Below are 16,739 nucleotides of genomic sequence, written 5' to 3'. Positions count from 1 at the left end.
GAACCTCGCGGATTCAGAGGTGTACCTTCCTCCCATCTCACCCGCGCCAGCCCCCGCGCCGAGGCTCTCACGCTCCTCCACACCCATGCCAGCACCCCGCACACTCCCTGGTCCGGCAACGCAGTCACGGGCCGCCCTGTCCGTAAAGCTGCCGCCATTCAGACAGGGGAACCCAACGACGTGGCTTTACAGGGTCGAGAGCCAGTTCAGGATAGCGGACCTGACCGACGAAGTGCTGCAGGCTGGTACAGTCCTCAACGCCCTGCCGGAGGAAGTATATAAAAAACTCGTCCAGCGAGTGTCCGCCACAAGCCCCCTCACATGCCACACCCTGAAGAAGGCCCTCCTCGAGACATGCTCCCTACCAATCGCCAAGCAGGCCGCCCGCGCCATCAACCTTGCTGTCAACCCACGGAATGATCTGAACACCGTGGAAGCATGGGGCATGATTGAGGACCTGCTCTCACTCCCAGACTTCAACGGCAGCAAAAAGCAGCAGGAGTTAAGCCTGTCGCGGGAGATCTACCTTCGCCAGCTCCTCCCAGAGGTCCGCACCCAGATTCCTCACCCCCACACCATGCCCCTTGACGCCCTCATCCAAACGGCACAGCATCTGACAGACTGCGTGAGGGCAACAAAGCGGTTAGCAGAGCCCACACTCCCAGTGAACGCCGTCCAGCAGGAAGAAACTGCGGAGCAGGTAGTCAACGTCGTCACCAGGAGGCGACCGCCACTCCACAACAGATGGAGCTCCCTGGGCCTGTGCCACTACCACAAGCGGTTTGGCAAAGACACCCGGAACTGCCTGCTGCCCTGTTCACTCGCCCGTTCAAAAAACAGGGGAGGCGGCGGCCAGCAGGACAGACCACCATGGCAGCCCAAAAAACCCAGGGGCCCAGAATCACTAGGGTCCTACGTCCGCGACACCGTCTCCAGCAAGATGATGCTGGTCGACACGGGGGCCATGAGATCGATCTTCCCAGCATCCAAGGAGGACCTCAAGCAGGAACCGGATGCAGCTGCCCTCCTGACGGCCGCCAATGGATCCCCCATCCTCTCCTACGGCACCAGGCCCCTGTCGATCTCTATCCTGGCCGGAGTTATTCCTGGGACTTCGTCATCGCGGACGTGGGGACCCTGCTCCTGGATGCCGATTTCCTTGTGCACTTCGGGCTGGCAGTTGACGTCGGGTGGAAGCACCTCCTCGACACCGACTCCTGCCGGTCCCTCCCTTTGGCAACGGGACCCAAGGCGCCCACCATCTGCTCCGTCGCCCCCCACCAATATGCACAGCTGCTAACGGAGTTTCCAGACATGTTCAGGCCCGAGCTCCGCCAAGTCCCCGGGGCCCCCCACACATGCGAAGTTCCGGAGACTTCCCCCACGGCGCCTGCAGGAGGCCAAAGACTCATTTACAGAAATGGAGCGAATGGGAATCTGCAAAAAGGCCTCCAGCCCATGGGCCTCCCCCCTCCACATGGTGCAGAAACCGGACGGCTCCTGGAGACCCTGTGGTGACTACAGGCGTCTTAACATTACAACGGAGCCCGACCACTACCCCCTGCCAAACATGCAGGACCTAACGGCCTCCTTCCACGGGGCCAAAATATTCACTAAACTAGACCTTCTAAAATAATATTTTCAGGTACCTGTCGCACCAGAGGATATACCACAGACCTCCATCATCACGGGTTCTACGTGTTCGCCTTCTCCACCTTTGGCCTGAGGAACGCCGGGGCGACCTTCCAGTGGCTCATGGACAGCATCCTCGGGGACCTGAAGTTCTGCGTCTGCTACGTAGATGATATCCTCATATTTTCCAGGTCCCCCAGCAAGCACCAGAAGCACATCCGGGCAGTCCTGCAGCGCCTGCAGGAGAATGGCCTCGTCATGCGATTCGACAAATGCACCTTCGGCATCCAGAAAGCCGACTTCCTAGGCCACGAGGTATCCCCGGCAGGTGTCCACCCGCTCACATCCAAGGTCGCAGCCGTCACCAGGTTCCCCACCCCCACGTCCGTCAAGGCCGTCCAAGAGTTCCTCGGGATGGTGAACTACTGCAGGCGGTTCATCCCTGGGATCGCACACACCACGGACCCCCTGACGGAAGTTCTCAAAGGCCAACCAAAGTCCCTGTCGTGGGGACCCAGCCAGCAGCAGGCCTTCTCCCTGACGAAGGCCGCCCTCGCCGAGGCAACCGCCTTGGCACACCAGGATCCCAGCGCCCCCCTCCAGCTGACAAAGGACGCCAGCAACATCGCCTGTGGTGCTGTCCTGGAGCAGATAATCAGCGGCGTTCCCCAGCCCATCACCTTCTTCAGCAAAAAGTTCAACCCCGCAGAGGCCCGCTACAGCACCTTCGACAGGGAACTCTGCGTAATGTACCACGCAGTCCGGCACTTCAAGTTCCTCCTGGAGGGGACAGCCTTCACAATCTTCACGGACCACTAGTCATTGGTTCACGCCTTCACCAAGCAGGGGGACGCATGGTCTTCCAGGCAGCATCGACACCTCTCAGCCATCGCCGAATTCACCTGCTCCGTCAGGTACCTCCTCGGCAAGAAAAATCCCATGGCAGACGCCCTCTCCAGGGTCGAGATGAACGCGGTGCAGCTCGGGGTAAACTACGAAGACCTTGCCAGGGAACAGGCCGCGGACCCGGAAACCCCAGCCTACTGCACCGCCGTCACGTCCCTCAAGTGGAGGGACGTGCCCCTCACCCCCGAGGGCCCAAGTCTCCTCTGCAACATCAGTACTGGCCAGCCCCGCCCCTTGGTTCCAGCCTCCTGCTGCCGCCAGGTATTCGACATCATTCACGGCCTCTCCCATCCTTCTGGCAGGACGTCGGCCAAGCTGCTGTCAAAGAAGTTCGTCTGGCACGGAGTGCAGAAAGATGCCAAGTCCTGGGCGAAACAGTGCCTGCAGTGCCAAACCAGCAGGGTGGGACATCACACTCAGTCCGGGGTAGGCGAGTTCCCGCAGCCAGGGCGGCGCTTTGGCCACATCCACATCGACGTCGTCAGGCCCCTTCCCCCATCAGGCGGGTCCAGATATCTCCTGACGGTGGTAGATCGCTCAACGCGGTGGCCTGAAGCCACACCGATGCAAGAAGCCACCGCCAGCGCTTGTGCCGAGGCCCTGCTTTCCAGCTGGGTCAGCCGTTTCGGCATCCCGGACCACATCACAACAGACAGGGGTCCCGCCTTCCTGTCCGAGTTATGGTCCACCCTGGCTCGGCTGCTGGGAACAATGCACCACACTACCATGGCTTACAACCCGGCGGCCAATGGCCTGGTCGAGCGGTTTCACAGGTCCCTGAAGGTGTCTCTCATGGCCTGCTGCACCACCGAGGATTGGAAATATCAGCTGCCGTGGGTCCTCCTCGGTTTGAGAACTGCTCCCAGGGCTGACGGCGCCCCGTCCGCAGCTGAAAAAACCTACGGCGAGTCCCTTGTGGTCCTAGGCGAACTTGTGACAGCAGATCGCCACAACCCGTCAGTGCAGAGGCTCCGCGGTGTGGTCAGCAAGTTCACCCCCTGCAAGCGTACATACACCGACAGGTCGACCACTTTCACACCGCCGGGGCTGGCATCCACCACTCACATCTTTGTCAGGAATGACGCCGTCCGCCCACCACTGACCAGGCCCTACAGGGGCCCCTTCCGCGTGCTGGAGTGGAACAACAAGGCATTCCTGCTTGCACTTCCTGGCAGGAACGATTGGGTTTCGGCAGACTGGGTAAAGCCCGCCCTCCTGGAGGACGACGCAGACGTCACCACAGCACACCCCCTACCCAGCCACCCTTCGCCGCAACTGGCCCCTCGCAAGCAGTGGGCACGCGGCCGCCCCAGAAAAAGGCCGCCCTCACCCGCAGTCAGACAGCCTCACGCACAGGGCGCTCCCCCATTGCTCTCCCGCAGCCATGGCACCCCCCAGCGCCCCAGCAGATACACAGACTGATCAGACGTGTCCCATGTCTTGGGGGGGGAGTATTGTAAAGCCACCTACAGAGTTGTCAGCGGAGTCTCCATCGAGCGTGTCATTCACTAAGTCTCCGCTGAGCAAGTTTTCTATGGTAGCGTCCCATTTTCTTCGCCTATACAATTAGTCACGCCTAACGTGCCAGGTCACACGATTTCAATCAATTAAACTGTATATGTATTTTCTTCACCTGTTGTCAATTATGTATCTTGCATTTCTTCTTTCACAGGCATCAAGATTGTATCCAATTTCACTTCTGTCTATTTTTACATTGTAAAGTGTATTCAATCGCTGTTTTTATTGTTATTTAATATCGACCTCAGGTCACTGAGGCTTCCATTGTATTTCGCGGCTCGACGCCAGTCTGCTGCTATATAAACCGCCTGAATCGTGAATAAATTAGCAGTCCTCTTTTACCTGCTCGTTTTTTTTGCACCTCTTACACTTGTCTTAAGTAACAATTACACTTTAAGCACAAATACGTAAGTAAAGCTAAGGTACATTATTATTAATCACAATTCCACCACAATCAAAATCACAGGTATCCCTGAGGGAGATGGTTAAGTATAAGTTGCAGGATTTACAAACAACTTCCAATCACATTACTTTTGGTCCGTGGACAAGACAAGGTTTGTAGAGCCATGTATCTGCAGAAGGGCATCAGCGGAAGCGTTGTCACTCAGGGTTCCCAATAGAGGAAAGTTCAGTGGAGAGTAAGGGCGTTGGCAGGCTAATAGGGCATCGGCGTACAGCAGTAAGCAGTGGTGTAGGCACTACTTCAGGTAAGGTTTCAGGTGTAGTCTCTCGGTGACTTCAGGACAGGGGGACATCGTAGCAGGGGTGATGTCGGTAGGAGGCAGCTAGCTGGAGAAGTCCGGACGCGTGAAGATGGGAGAGCAGACTAGTGGAAGCGTGGAGATGGCTAGCAGGTAAGAGTATGTGGAGTGCCAGTAGGAAGGCGGTGTCGAGTGGCATTGTAGAAGGGGCTAGCATGGGGCAGGCTAGCAGCGTGAGTTCAGGAGACTGGTGATTGGAGTGTCTACAAGCAGGGAGGCACCTGAAAGGGAGTCTACCATAGGTATACTAGCGGTGTGACTTCTGGAGAGGGAATGGCAACAAAGGGTTTGTCAGGGCCAGTATTCATACCACACAGCTCTGGTGACGGTTGTGTTTTGACACTTCTGATGGCCTCATCTTAATGGGTCTTCCATTGTCCTCCTCGTAGGTCATGTCATTAATCCGGCCAAGTACCTAGGAAGGTCACTGTATGGTTAAGTATACCTTAGTTTAACCAGACCACTCAGCTGATTAACAGCTCTCCTAGGGATGGCCCGAAGTATTAGATTTATTTTACGTGGCTAAGAACCAATTGGTTACCTAGCAACGGGACTTACAGCTTATTGTGGAATTCGAACCACATTATAATGAGAAATAAATTTCTATCACCAGAAATAAATTCCTCTTATTCTTCATTGGCCGGTCGGAGATTCGAACTCACGGCCAGCAGTGTGCTAGCTGAGAATGGAACCTACTCGCCCAACGAAGATGGCCAGATAAGGGTTCGAAAAGAGGTATCAATGGGGTGACAATGAGATGGGACAGTCTAGGGATTTGTAGGCAGAGGGTCCAGGTGTTATTAAGCGGAGATGCAGGTGAGATTCAGGTCAGGAGAAAAATTACCCGTAAGGTCGGCGCAGGTAGTTTGGGAACGCAAAGGAAACAGAAATGCAGAGGGGTACGCATGACTGGGGAATTGAGAAGAATTGTAATAATGGAGGGAACTTTCTGCGGGGGTGTTGTCAATGAATATTTTTAATTAAAAATTTACATTCGCAAAATCAAGAGGGAAAAATCATGACAAACGACGAGACGTTAGTGACAAATATATATATATATATATATATATATATATATATATATATATATATATATATATATATATATATATATATATATATATATATATATATATGTGTGTTGTGTGTTTGTTTTGTGTGTGTGTGTGTGAGTGTATGCGAGCTCGCGTAAGCATGTTCGTTTTTTTTTCATTCCCTAGCAGTAATGACACAGTGCTACGAATAAAGGATCCCGAAAGAAATTTGTGCTTGCACTCCCTAACGCAATGGACTAAAATCATCACATGGCAACGCGTACGCATCGGTGCCAGGCGTAAGAAGCAATCATCAGACCTTGAGAGTTTGAGACCGATTGTAACATAGTTGAACATCACGTTCAAGGAACAACACTTGTCTTTACGTGAGGGTGCTCTTCAGAGTTGCTCTTGTCTGCAGTGAGGCTAACGTTGTTCCAGCTACATATACAGATTGTAAGTAGATTTAACGCTTAACAAATCATGTGGATGACACTATAGCAAGGTGGAAGTGCCCAAGGACGTACCAGGCTTCGGTGATGAGGATATAATGCTGCATGCTACACTAAACACGTCGTATCTGTTCTCAGTGGTCCCTTTCGCCAAGGTTTAGAGAGTATACTCTCTAGATCTTGCCTTTCGCTATAAGCCCGGTTTTTAGCGTCTTGCTATTCTTACTTTGATGTTGGTTGACCCTTGAGAACTGTTTGTTTATAAAGTTAAGAAAATTCTCTTTGACCTTGCGCTGTGGAAGTGATTATCATTTCTTTCTGCAAGCAAATGTTAGTAGCCTAATATCGTTTACTGCACGATTAATTCTGCATATTTATAAGTGAACTTATAAATAGAAACATCCCAAAAGACCTAAAGCCATAGTATCAAAGACTCATAATCCTAAAAATGATTTACCGCTTTCGTACTTTCATCCAGTGGCAAAAACAGGGTATTAATATCTCCACTCCACGGACCATAAGTTTGTGTTCACCTACCCTTACCTGCGTTTAAATGTCTGAAATGGCTTTAGGCAGTATTTTTTTTTTTCACCAATTGCAAATTATAAACTATAGAAATTTTGTCAAGTGTAAGGTTGAGTAGCAAAACAAGCTGTTAGTTACAACTGATATATTTGAGTTCTTACGTACATCGGTGTAATCGTGCTGTGGAACAGTATCGCGTACAATGAGATAGGCTTGAGACCTTTTGTAGCATTCTTTTAGCTAATCTAAGCCACTTGTACTGACTAAGTAATTGAACGCCTTATCAGATTATTAATCACGTATGCTGGGAGGCAGGCATAGATAAGCATTGAACTACACACCACAGTTGTTGCCATCTACTTATGGGAAAATATCCGTTAAGGAAAACATCTCATTAATCTAAATACTTAGCATTTTCAGTGATCACCGTTATGTTTAAGAATGCTCATATGGCTTGTTTATTAACTTAATTTTTTTTTATGTGAACAACCCATTAACTCCAAGATTTATTTTCTGGTTAAGATCCATAGCATTTTGATAGTCACTATAAATTAAAATCAATTCTCCTTCTGTTTAGTCGATTCAGCTGAGCGTTTACACGACTTACTGGCGCCTCTTTGAATTTATAGCATTGTTTTTGTTAAGATTATAATTATTTTTCATAAACTTGAATATAAAATACAAACTAAACATTGGGAAGGAAACCAAAAGAAAAGTCAATTAAAAAAATAATACAAACTTTGTATTTCATTTAACACCCTCATTACAGCCTTAATTCTATCAAATGTTTATCAGAAATTACTGAATTATTTTTTTTCCATTTTTTATTACCTTTACTTTGCAGTGTATGTTTCCCTTTTGAGTTTAATATTTTCGTTCTGAAATAAACCCCGCACATAAAAATAATTCAATTATATCCTCCGAACATCAACATTTTTGCCTGAAAATATCGAGAAGACTGGATACTGCAATGACTCCCCGAAAGTTCAATCGTTTATATGGAAAGTTTTGAATAACTCTTCCATATGTTGCAGGTTTTGAAATATTTTGAAATATATATATATATATATATATATATTATATTATATATATATATATATATATATATATATATATATTATATATATATATATATATATATTATATTTATATTATATATATATATATATATATATATATATATATATATATATGATTACCAAATTCTTTACAAAAAATTGCAAAAGTCCTGTTCATATGAATGAAAAAATTGATAAATTCCCTCATAATCTTCCCCCTTCCTTTACCAAACAAATAACTGGCGATTTCATACACACGAAAACAATTCTAATAAAAGTTTGCCCTTTCACTTTCGTATTGACTACCATGTTCTCTTTGCAGTTATTCTCAACAAACATACGTCTAGGCCTAATTACAATTTTGTCAATCTTAACCAGCTAACATGGTTTATTTGCATTAGGAATTGAATGGAAGATATTGCATACTGTATATATATGCCCTTTGATTGCTAGAATTATCCTAATAAACCTATGGTTCATTCAAGTTATGCAAAACGCTCTCTCTCTATCTCTCTCGAAGATAACTGTCTCCTTCCTTTGCACGACAAATAATAGGCCCATTTCATGCACGTGAAAACAATTTCAATAAAATGTTCGTGTCTGTATCTTTCTTACTGATTATAAATAATATATATCCCCTTTGCAGTTATTATTAACTTCACATAGGTCTAGGCCTAATTTCTATCTTATCGCTCTTAACTAGCTGAACATGGTTTACTTGCATTTGAAATCGAACGGAAGATAATTTATGCACTTTAATTGATGGAAGTATTCATATAAGTCTATAATTAATATATTCATCTACAATTTTAAATGTAATAAACAACAGGTAGACTAAACCAAACTAAAATCAAGATGTTAAATACCTGACTCAACAGTGGCACTATCATGCAGAGATAAACGTTGGTTCAGTATGGAATCGTCCTTCAGTTTTCTTGCATTTGCAGGGCAGTAGTTAGCAATTCATGCCTGAGGTTTCTTGCATAATCGCTTTGTTGAAAATGAACCGAACACACTCTTGCGTTTTTGGTGTTAGCCTAATATGGTCACGTCTGCAGATGTTCACCCACTTCCTATACAATTCGGGATCTTTAAGGAAACGATAAAAGCTAGCCTTTTCACTTCCAACATTGCCCCTTCCTGTGTTACAGCATCCATAAATAGCACACATCACCACGACAATAACGTACTAAGTCCCAGAAACCTCAAGAATTGTCACAAACTCGTGAAAACTCCCACCTAGATATTGGCACAAGCAAGGGGAAGAATGTACTGGTTTGCCCAGCGGCTACCGATGAGAGTGACCATGTGATGTCATGCACGGGAGAGTTGGACAACCGACCTCGCGTAACTCACCTTAAGGCCGCCACTAATGTTCAGATATACCTGCGCTGTTACACCTGCCCACTCGGCCTGTGCAGGCAAAGCTGAACGTTATTGTGAACAACCTGCACAGTTTTTCTCTAATGCGCAGACGGCCTGAGCAAATAGCTCATTTGAATCGATAAGCCTCCGGCCAAACGGCTGCGCATGCGCACTTCAACGTTAATGTGGTTAGGCAACTTTTTTGGCTCGGTTCGCTTTCCGTCCCCGGACAAATGATATGTATCATTCAAAAACAGAGTTGAGTTTTATTAAATTTAATAGTGTTTATTCCTAAATTGATGATGTATCGGATTTATTTGTTTTTTAATAATTGATACGAATGTCAGAATAATATATATTTATAATTTTGCCATTTTTCCACAGGAAAGATAATTGTGTATAATGAGGGCTGAAAGTGGCAGCATCATTCCTGAATGTCTTGTAGATTTCATTAAAAACTATATGAATGAGACTTTGCTTGGGCAAGTAAAATCCAAAGGATGTTGGGACAGAGTAAGCCTATGTATGTTTGGTTATTCGTGGGTATAAACCATATGTGCAAGTTAGTTTTTGAATAAGAATAAATATTCATCATGGCGAAATAATGCAAAATAAGAATAGGCCTATAGTGCGTCTATTCATGATTATTCATTATATATATGCAATTCATTTTTAAAATGAGAACAAAATAATATTCAACATTCTGATAAAAAACAAAACAATATTAGACTACGCATGTTTATCCTTTGTTCACATCCCATGTAAGCCAGTTTTGAAATGAAATTAGACTAATAAACACACAAATGAAACAAAGGAACAGTGGTAAACTATGTATGTTCACTCGTTGTAACACATGAGAAAGTCATTCTTACAATGAAAACAAATCAGTATCAAATATATTTAATGAAACAGAAGAAAACAATATTAGGCCTATATATGTCAACTTTGAAATAAAAAAAAATGCTAACTTAATTAAAATAATTATCTTGCCATGGAACTCCTCCTTCATTCATAAAATATTCAATAAACGTTATGAAAGTCCTTGGGGCCAAATTTAAACTCTTTTAACAAATTCGCAAGGGAGTATTAAATTTTTTTTTCCAACCACTCTGTCACTGGACATCTTACTTGACGTTTATGATTTTTTTTATTTATGATATCAGCAAGCCTTTACAGCCAGAGAATCGTGTGTTGACACCATGGCTGCTACGGAGGACTGAGAAAATAGACTGTATCATTAGTAGTGAAGATTTGCCCAAGGTGGGTAGGATTTTCCTGCACAGGCCGATTATGCAGGCATAACTGCGCAGCTATAACTGAACGGTAGTGGCTCCCTTTATCTTCTTACATCTTGATATGATCAACGTAAATCGTAAAAGCACACTAACGTTTCTCTTACAGATGTATTGGGCAAAAAAGTCATAATATATAAACTGGAAGCTGTTAGGCTATGTGGGATTAAAAAAGAAAGTGCAAATACACTTGCGCACACTTCTCAATCAGCTATTTATTCCTTTCACGCATATTGCAGAACAGGAGAGATGTGGTCCAGGGTGGCTCTACGTCATGGCAGAACCCTCTCGAGGTCATTCACTTCCAGTTACCCTAAACCCTACACTGTGCCAGATGGTCCAGCTGGTCAAAACAGGCAAGGAAGGAATACCTTTCTTTTGGCTCTCTGCTTACGTGAGAAATTACTTGGAGCATTTGGATTCTTGAATAATACCCTGTAAAAACTACAACTCTTAAATTCCAAAATGGGCCGATTGCCTATGATTCTGGCTATCATTCTTAAGAATGGTGAATATAGTTATTGTGTCATATATTCTGAAATATAAAATATATATATATATATATATATATATATATATATAGAAACCATCAAACACAATCACGTGTGGAACAGAAGAATTTTGATTACGTGGACGTCGGGACCGAACTCCAGTTGAATCCAGGACGGGCACTCCAGTGATAATCATTTTTCTCATTTTTGGATTCAGACACCAATAGACGAACATTTCACTATTGGGTCATTGCTGAGTCGGAAAGTCATCTTCGAAAATCCACAGACGTACAGTTGGGTTTGCCCAGGTAAAACGGGTATTTTTTAGTGCAGTTGCTCTCAGGTTCCAACTTCTTTTAGACTTGTATGGCCTCCAGTGGTTAACGCCCTTGCTTTCCACCTGGAGAGACTTGCCCGATCTCTGACGTGAGTCAGAAATTTATATATATATATATATATATATATATATATATATATATATATATATATATATTATATATATATATATATATGTATATATATATATATATATATATATATATATATATATATATATATAGAGAGAGAGAGAGAGAGAGAGAGTTGATGCAAAGGCAAGGATCTGAAAGAAACGACCTATATTCGTGGCAATACCATCAAAACAAAGAATTGATTTTCACTATTTGTTACAGAGCAGCCAGGCTGGAGCTGGCTGCCGCTTATAGAGGTCTGAAATGCCATTTAAACGAGGGCGCCTGAATCATCTTGAGCGCTCATTGCCCCAAAGGCTGATGGCAACGGGGAGGTCATGTTAGTCTTCAATCAGGGGTTGCACTGGAACGAGGTGAGGCCAAGAGGTGCCGTTTATTTTATCTTAGTCACTTATTTCACCAAGTACTATATCCCTTCTTTTCCTTCTGGTTTCGGGCCATCTAGCCTTTTCCAAGCTGTTATTTGTTGCGCAATAGCCTACTTTGTAATGTACTGCTCGACCAGACCTTCTTCCTTTGGCATTTGTTACTTGATACTTCCCCTGAAGAAGGGCCAATAATTATATCTGGACTGTTTATATTTCTTAAAGCTGTTTAAGCTTTTATTTTTTATGTTTGAGGAGTGCTCGAGATTTCAGTAAATCAGGGGAACAATAATAAATACCACTTTCATCTTGTAATATTATTCTGTATGTCCTTAAATTTTCCGAAAATCATTTTATTCTAGATTAATGGTGACATCTTCTCTCTTCTCTTTCTTCTCTCTCTCTCTCTGTCGTACTGGCGAAATGGTTCCAATCTTGACTCATAATCTGTAACCTGCGTTCGATGCCCCCTTTCCGGAGGAGGAAATGAACAGTATGAAAGCGTTTCTTAAGAATCCAGCTTGCCTCCGTTGACTTAATTAGTGAATAGGGTAACTGGTCGTTTGCCGACTGTTATTAAAGGCAGTTGGAGAGAGAGAGAGAGAGAGAGAGAGAGAGAGAGAGAGAGAGAGAGAGAGAGAGAGAGAGAGAAGAATCTAATTAAAGACGGGTGGTCTCCAGCGAGGTAAATCTTACCAAAGTGAAACCTCATAAGATACTCTTTCTCCATCAGTAACATCTAACCTTGACCTCTCAGGTGACGGCCAGCAACCTGATAGGCCTTGACATGACGGGTAAAACAGTCGAAGGAACTGGGTCTCCAGAGACCACGGCCTCTTGCATCCACATCTCCATTCACAAATCGAGGCCAGACATTAGGGTAGTTATGCATACGCACCAGCCTTATGCCACCACATTAGGTAAGGGAATGAGGCTCTAGATTTTAAGTTTAATGGTAAGGGGTGAAGTGGTTCCACAACCTTTCATTTTTTTTTTTGTAATAGTCTAATAAGAAGTATTTCTATGTTGCTTAATTTAATATTTTCTTCTTCTTTTCCTTAAAATAATCAATTTCGCTTTCCTGGTGAACAAATTAATCCTTGTATGGCGAAGTAAATTATTGTTCATGAAATTAATATGCACGAGGAAATTATTTCGCGGAATGAGATAAATTGAGTATAGACAAAGTGTTCTTGTATATAGAAGAAGATGGCTTTAAGAATAGATTATTTTTTCTACAGCGAGCTTACAAGACGACTTCAAAATGGAATTGGTCCATCAGAATTCCCTCAGGTTTTGGAATCGTATTGCTTACGATACTACTTACAGTGGAGTTGCCTATGCCTTCGATGAGGGAGAAAGAATGGCGAAGATATTAGGTAAGAAGAAACGAAGAAGAGTTGACTGCATTTTTAACGGGAAACTAGTTTACAAAACACGTATTTCTCATTTCTTACGGAAAACGAGAATACGTCCCGTACCGTTCCTGTATTATTTTTTTTTTTTTTTTACAGATCCCAAGAAATGATTAATCTATTTGTTTTGGTAATACGGCATTCCAGAAACAAAGGTCAGTGACTATAACCATCGCTAATTATTGAAATCACTAATTAAGATGATCACTGAAAGCGTTTCTTAATAAATGATTGATTCAAGCGCACTATCATATTTGCTAAAAGGATAATTGTAGTTTCCGTATTGCCCTGTTTAGTGATTTGATTGTTCCTAACCCTTTAGAGACACGCTTTGGAATTCTTTTGCCTCTGATGTTTTCCCTCACTGTTACAATCATCATAATTCAAGGTTAAGTCCCTTTGCAGAGTTTGTTGAATTTTTCGTTTTCATTGCTTGCAACTCTCCGGAGGGGTGTAGTACCATGAGTGCACACCATGCGGTGCACTGTAGGTATCACTCAAGGTTCTGTGCAGCGTCCCTTCGGCTCCTAGCTGCAGTCCCTCGCATTCCTTTGACTGTACCTCCGTTCATAGCCTACTCTGTTTCTTCGTCTTACTTTCCACCCTCTCCCAATGATTGTTTCAAAGTGCAACTGCGAGCTTTTCCTCCTGTTACACCTTTCAAAGCTTTTTACTGTCAATTTCCTTTTCTGCGCTGAATGACCTCATAGGTCCCAGCGCTAGGACTTTGCCTTAAATTCTATATTCTATTCTATTCTATTGCTTGTAACTTATTCTTCTTAGAAACAAACCAGATCTATTGCTACTACTGCTGTTATAAAAACATCAATTTCTGCTGTTGCTACTAAAGCCGTAAACTGTCGTCTCTTCACTTATATTTATATAGCAACTATATTACAGGTGATAAGGAAATTCTGATGCTGGCAAACCACGGTGTGATAGCTGTGGCTCCAACTGTGTCCATGGCCTTTGAAATGCTGTATTTCCTAGAGAGAGCTTCAATGGTGCAGGTAAGAAAACAAGCCTATTACAGATTCACTATTCTCTCGAATACAAATTTGTGGATCATGTATAGTATGCATAAGAAAGCAGAGGTTTAGTGTGTCTGTGTTAAGAATTTGTTTCACGCCGGATATGTGTATTCACGTTGAGGTGTTCCGTGTCCGGTATGTATTTGTTTGTATGAATACTTGTTTTCCATAGCTTGTTCACGTCTGCTAAGTCTAAATGCAAGCAGAGATATACTGTATTTGTATGAATACTGTTTTTCATATAAATTATTTATATGCAAATAGTGATGTACTGTGCCTAGTTTGCATATCAGGAGCAGGAACATTCAGTATGGAGTTCGTTAACTGATGCAACGAAAACCAGATCCCAGCAAAGTATCCATGTGGAGTTGCATGACTGCTAATGTGCCACGCCACATTAGTAAGAAAATTCCTTGTTGGGAATATGCAGGTTTTCATAGCACGAAACGAGTTTCCATTTTGTGTAAATAAGTCACCAATATTCATTGGAACTTTAGCCTAACAGAGTTTCTTCTTCCTCAGTGCCAGAATAACGTTCGCGAACGAAAACTGTGGAATGCCACCGTTACACTTAACCCTGAGACTTCAATATAATTATTGCTTTAAAAATGTAAAATCCTTGACATAAAAGAGGTCTTCACACCTGTGTCTTGTGAATTTTGAAGGGAAATGAAAGATAAAATAAATCGCGACATTAACAGCAAGAAACACGGCAAAGATCGATGTGAAACATGGTGTACATTTATCTATCAAAATCAGTTTGTATGAAATCATATGTTATCACTTCCCCGACAAAAAATGTCTGCATGGGGCTTCGTATACGAAATCCCTGTTATACATTTCTTTTAGATTATGAATGCAGACATGAATTCTCCGGCATTTTAAACAATATTACCAGCTGTTGCTGTATGGAGTCTTTAAAAGGAAAATAACGGGAAATTCAACGTGAATGTCTTATAGTGTTAAGATACATATACAAAGTTTACAAAGAAGTTTCCGTTTTATAGCTGAGAAGTTTCATATTCATTATATCTTCAATGAAGATACGGTGGAATTACATTATTCATCAAATTTTTACAAGAGTACTGACATTTCAATTTAAAGTTACTTATTGAATTTTATCAGTTCACTCATGATTTTATAGCTTATCGATATTATTGTTATTTCAGCAATAAGCCATTTCCCTTAACAAGGGTGGCCCAGAAACAAAACGATTCAGTGGTCACTGCCACATTCATGCTTTTAACTGTAGAATTGTGGATGAGCCCCTTGTGCAGTAAAACGTCCACAAGAATCATAATTCCTTAATTATGATTCGCAAGAGCTTGTTTATGTGGTCATAATTATTCGTAAATAGCATAATTTCTAATTGCCTTAAACAATAACGTAATTAAATACTTTACAGCAACATCATTCTCAAGTACATACTAACGAGATGTTTATTCCTTTCGGGGGGCAAGAATGTAATTGCTTGCCCCATCTTTGATTGTAGTTTCTGGAATTTTAGATACGGTAGGCATACTCTTTCATGTGCAATAATCGCTTTTCTCTGTCATTGCTCACAGTTGCTGGGCATGTCGACGCAAAGGAAGATGAGAACCATACCTGAGGAAGTTCCCAAGGCGATGTTCAACGAGTACATGAAAAGAGCGCAGACTTACGCAGACGACCTCTTCTACGCCATCTATCGGCAGCTGAAGATATCTCAGCCAAGCTTTGAGAGCTAGATGAATCGTAGACGCATCGATGACCATAGTCTACCATCGTTCGCTGTCAGATTGTCTAATCAACTCGTAATGCATTCTTCAGATATAAATGCAAAGGCTTCGCACCAACTAGTTGCAAACTCGCTCAATAAATGTCTATTTTTCAAAATTATCCGGTGATTGTTTTATGATAGGTTTCAATGGAAATCTCCTGTGACCGTAATCGTTGCAACGCCAGATTTCGCGAACAAATCAAAATTTATTATTTGAATAAACATGCAAGAGCTTTGCTAAATATAATTACAAAGATAGAACGAATACACGATGTGAAAATATTAAAAACGATTGCTTAACGATAGATTTCAAAGTCTTTGTACCAGACTTCTGAAACAAATACGTTATATGTCCTTGCATAAAACATTCTTTTCTTTTTCATAATACAGTGAATGATTACGGACTAAAATAATTGTATGAAATATTGTTAGTGAAAGGCAAATCCATGATGAGTTACTACTGATCATGATGGAAAATATGTTTTACATAGCTGCATAGATCAAATTATGACAGTTTGTTATACCTGGTAGTGTGATCTACTCTAGATCATAAATGAATAAATAATACATCAACTGGTGTTCCTGATTTCTTTTGAACTGCGAGTTTTGTCTCTGATGAAAGTATCGGTGGCATCTATTTGTTTAAAATGCCCAACAATCCCATA

General features: G+C 43.0%; 1 protein-coding gene and 1 pseudogene across 1 annotated transcript in view; one reads left to right on the top strand and one right to left on the bottom strand.

The window, feature by feature from the left end:
- Positions 1-10,118, bottom strand: part of LOC136835956 (cyclin-dependent kinase 6-like) — a 541,856-nt gene extending 531,738 nt beyond the window's left edge. The window contains exon 1 of the mRNA XM_067099858.1: positions 8,753-10,118. The gene's annotated coding sequence lies outside the window, so the exon portion shown is untranslated. The remainder of the gene's footprint in view (positions 1-8,752) is intronic.
- LOC136835957 (putative aldolase class 2 protein CC_1201) lies at positions 6,151-16,652 on the top strand (annotated as a pseudogene).
- The last annotated feature ends 87 nt before the right edge of the window (positions 16,653-16,739 follow it).

The sequence above is a fragment of the Macrobrachium rosenbergii genome, chromosome 55 (assembly GCF_040412425.1).
Source record: "Macrobrachium rosenbergii isolate ZJJX-2024 chromosome 55, ASM4041242v1, whole genome shotgun sequence".
NCBI classification, from domain to species: Eukaryota; Metazoa; Arthropoda; class Malacostraca; order Decapoda; family Palaemonidae; genus Macrobrachium; species Macrobrachium rosenbergii.
This window is presented reverse-complemented; position numbering and strand designations above follow the sequence as displayed.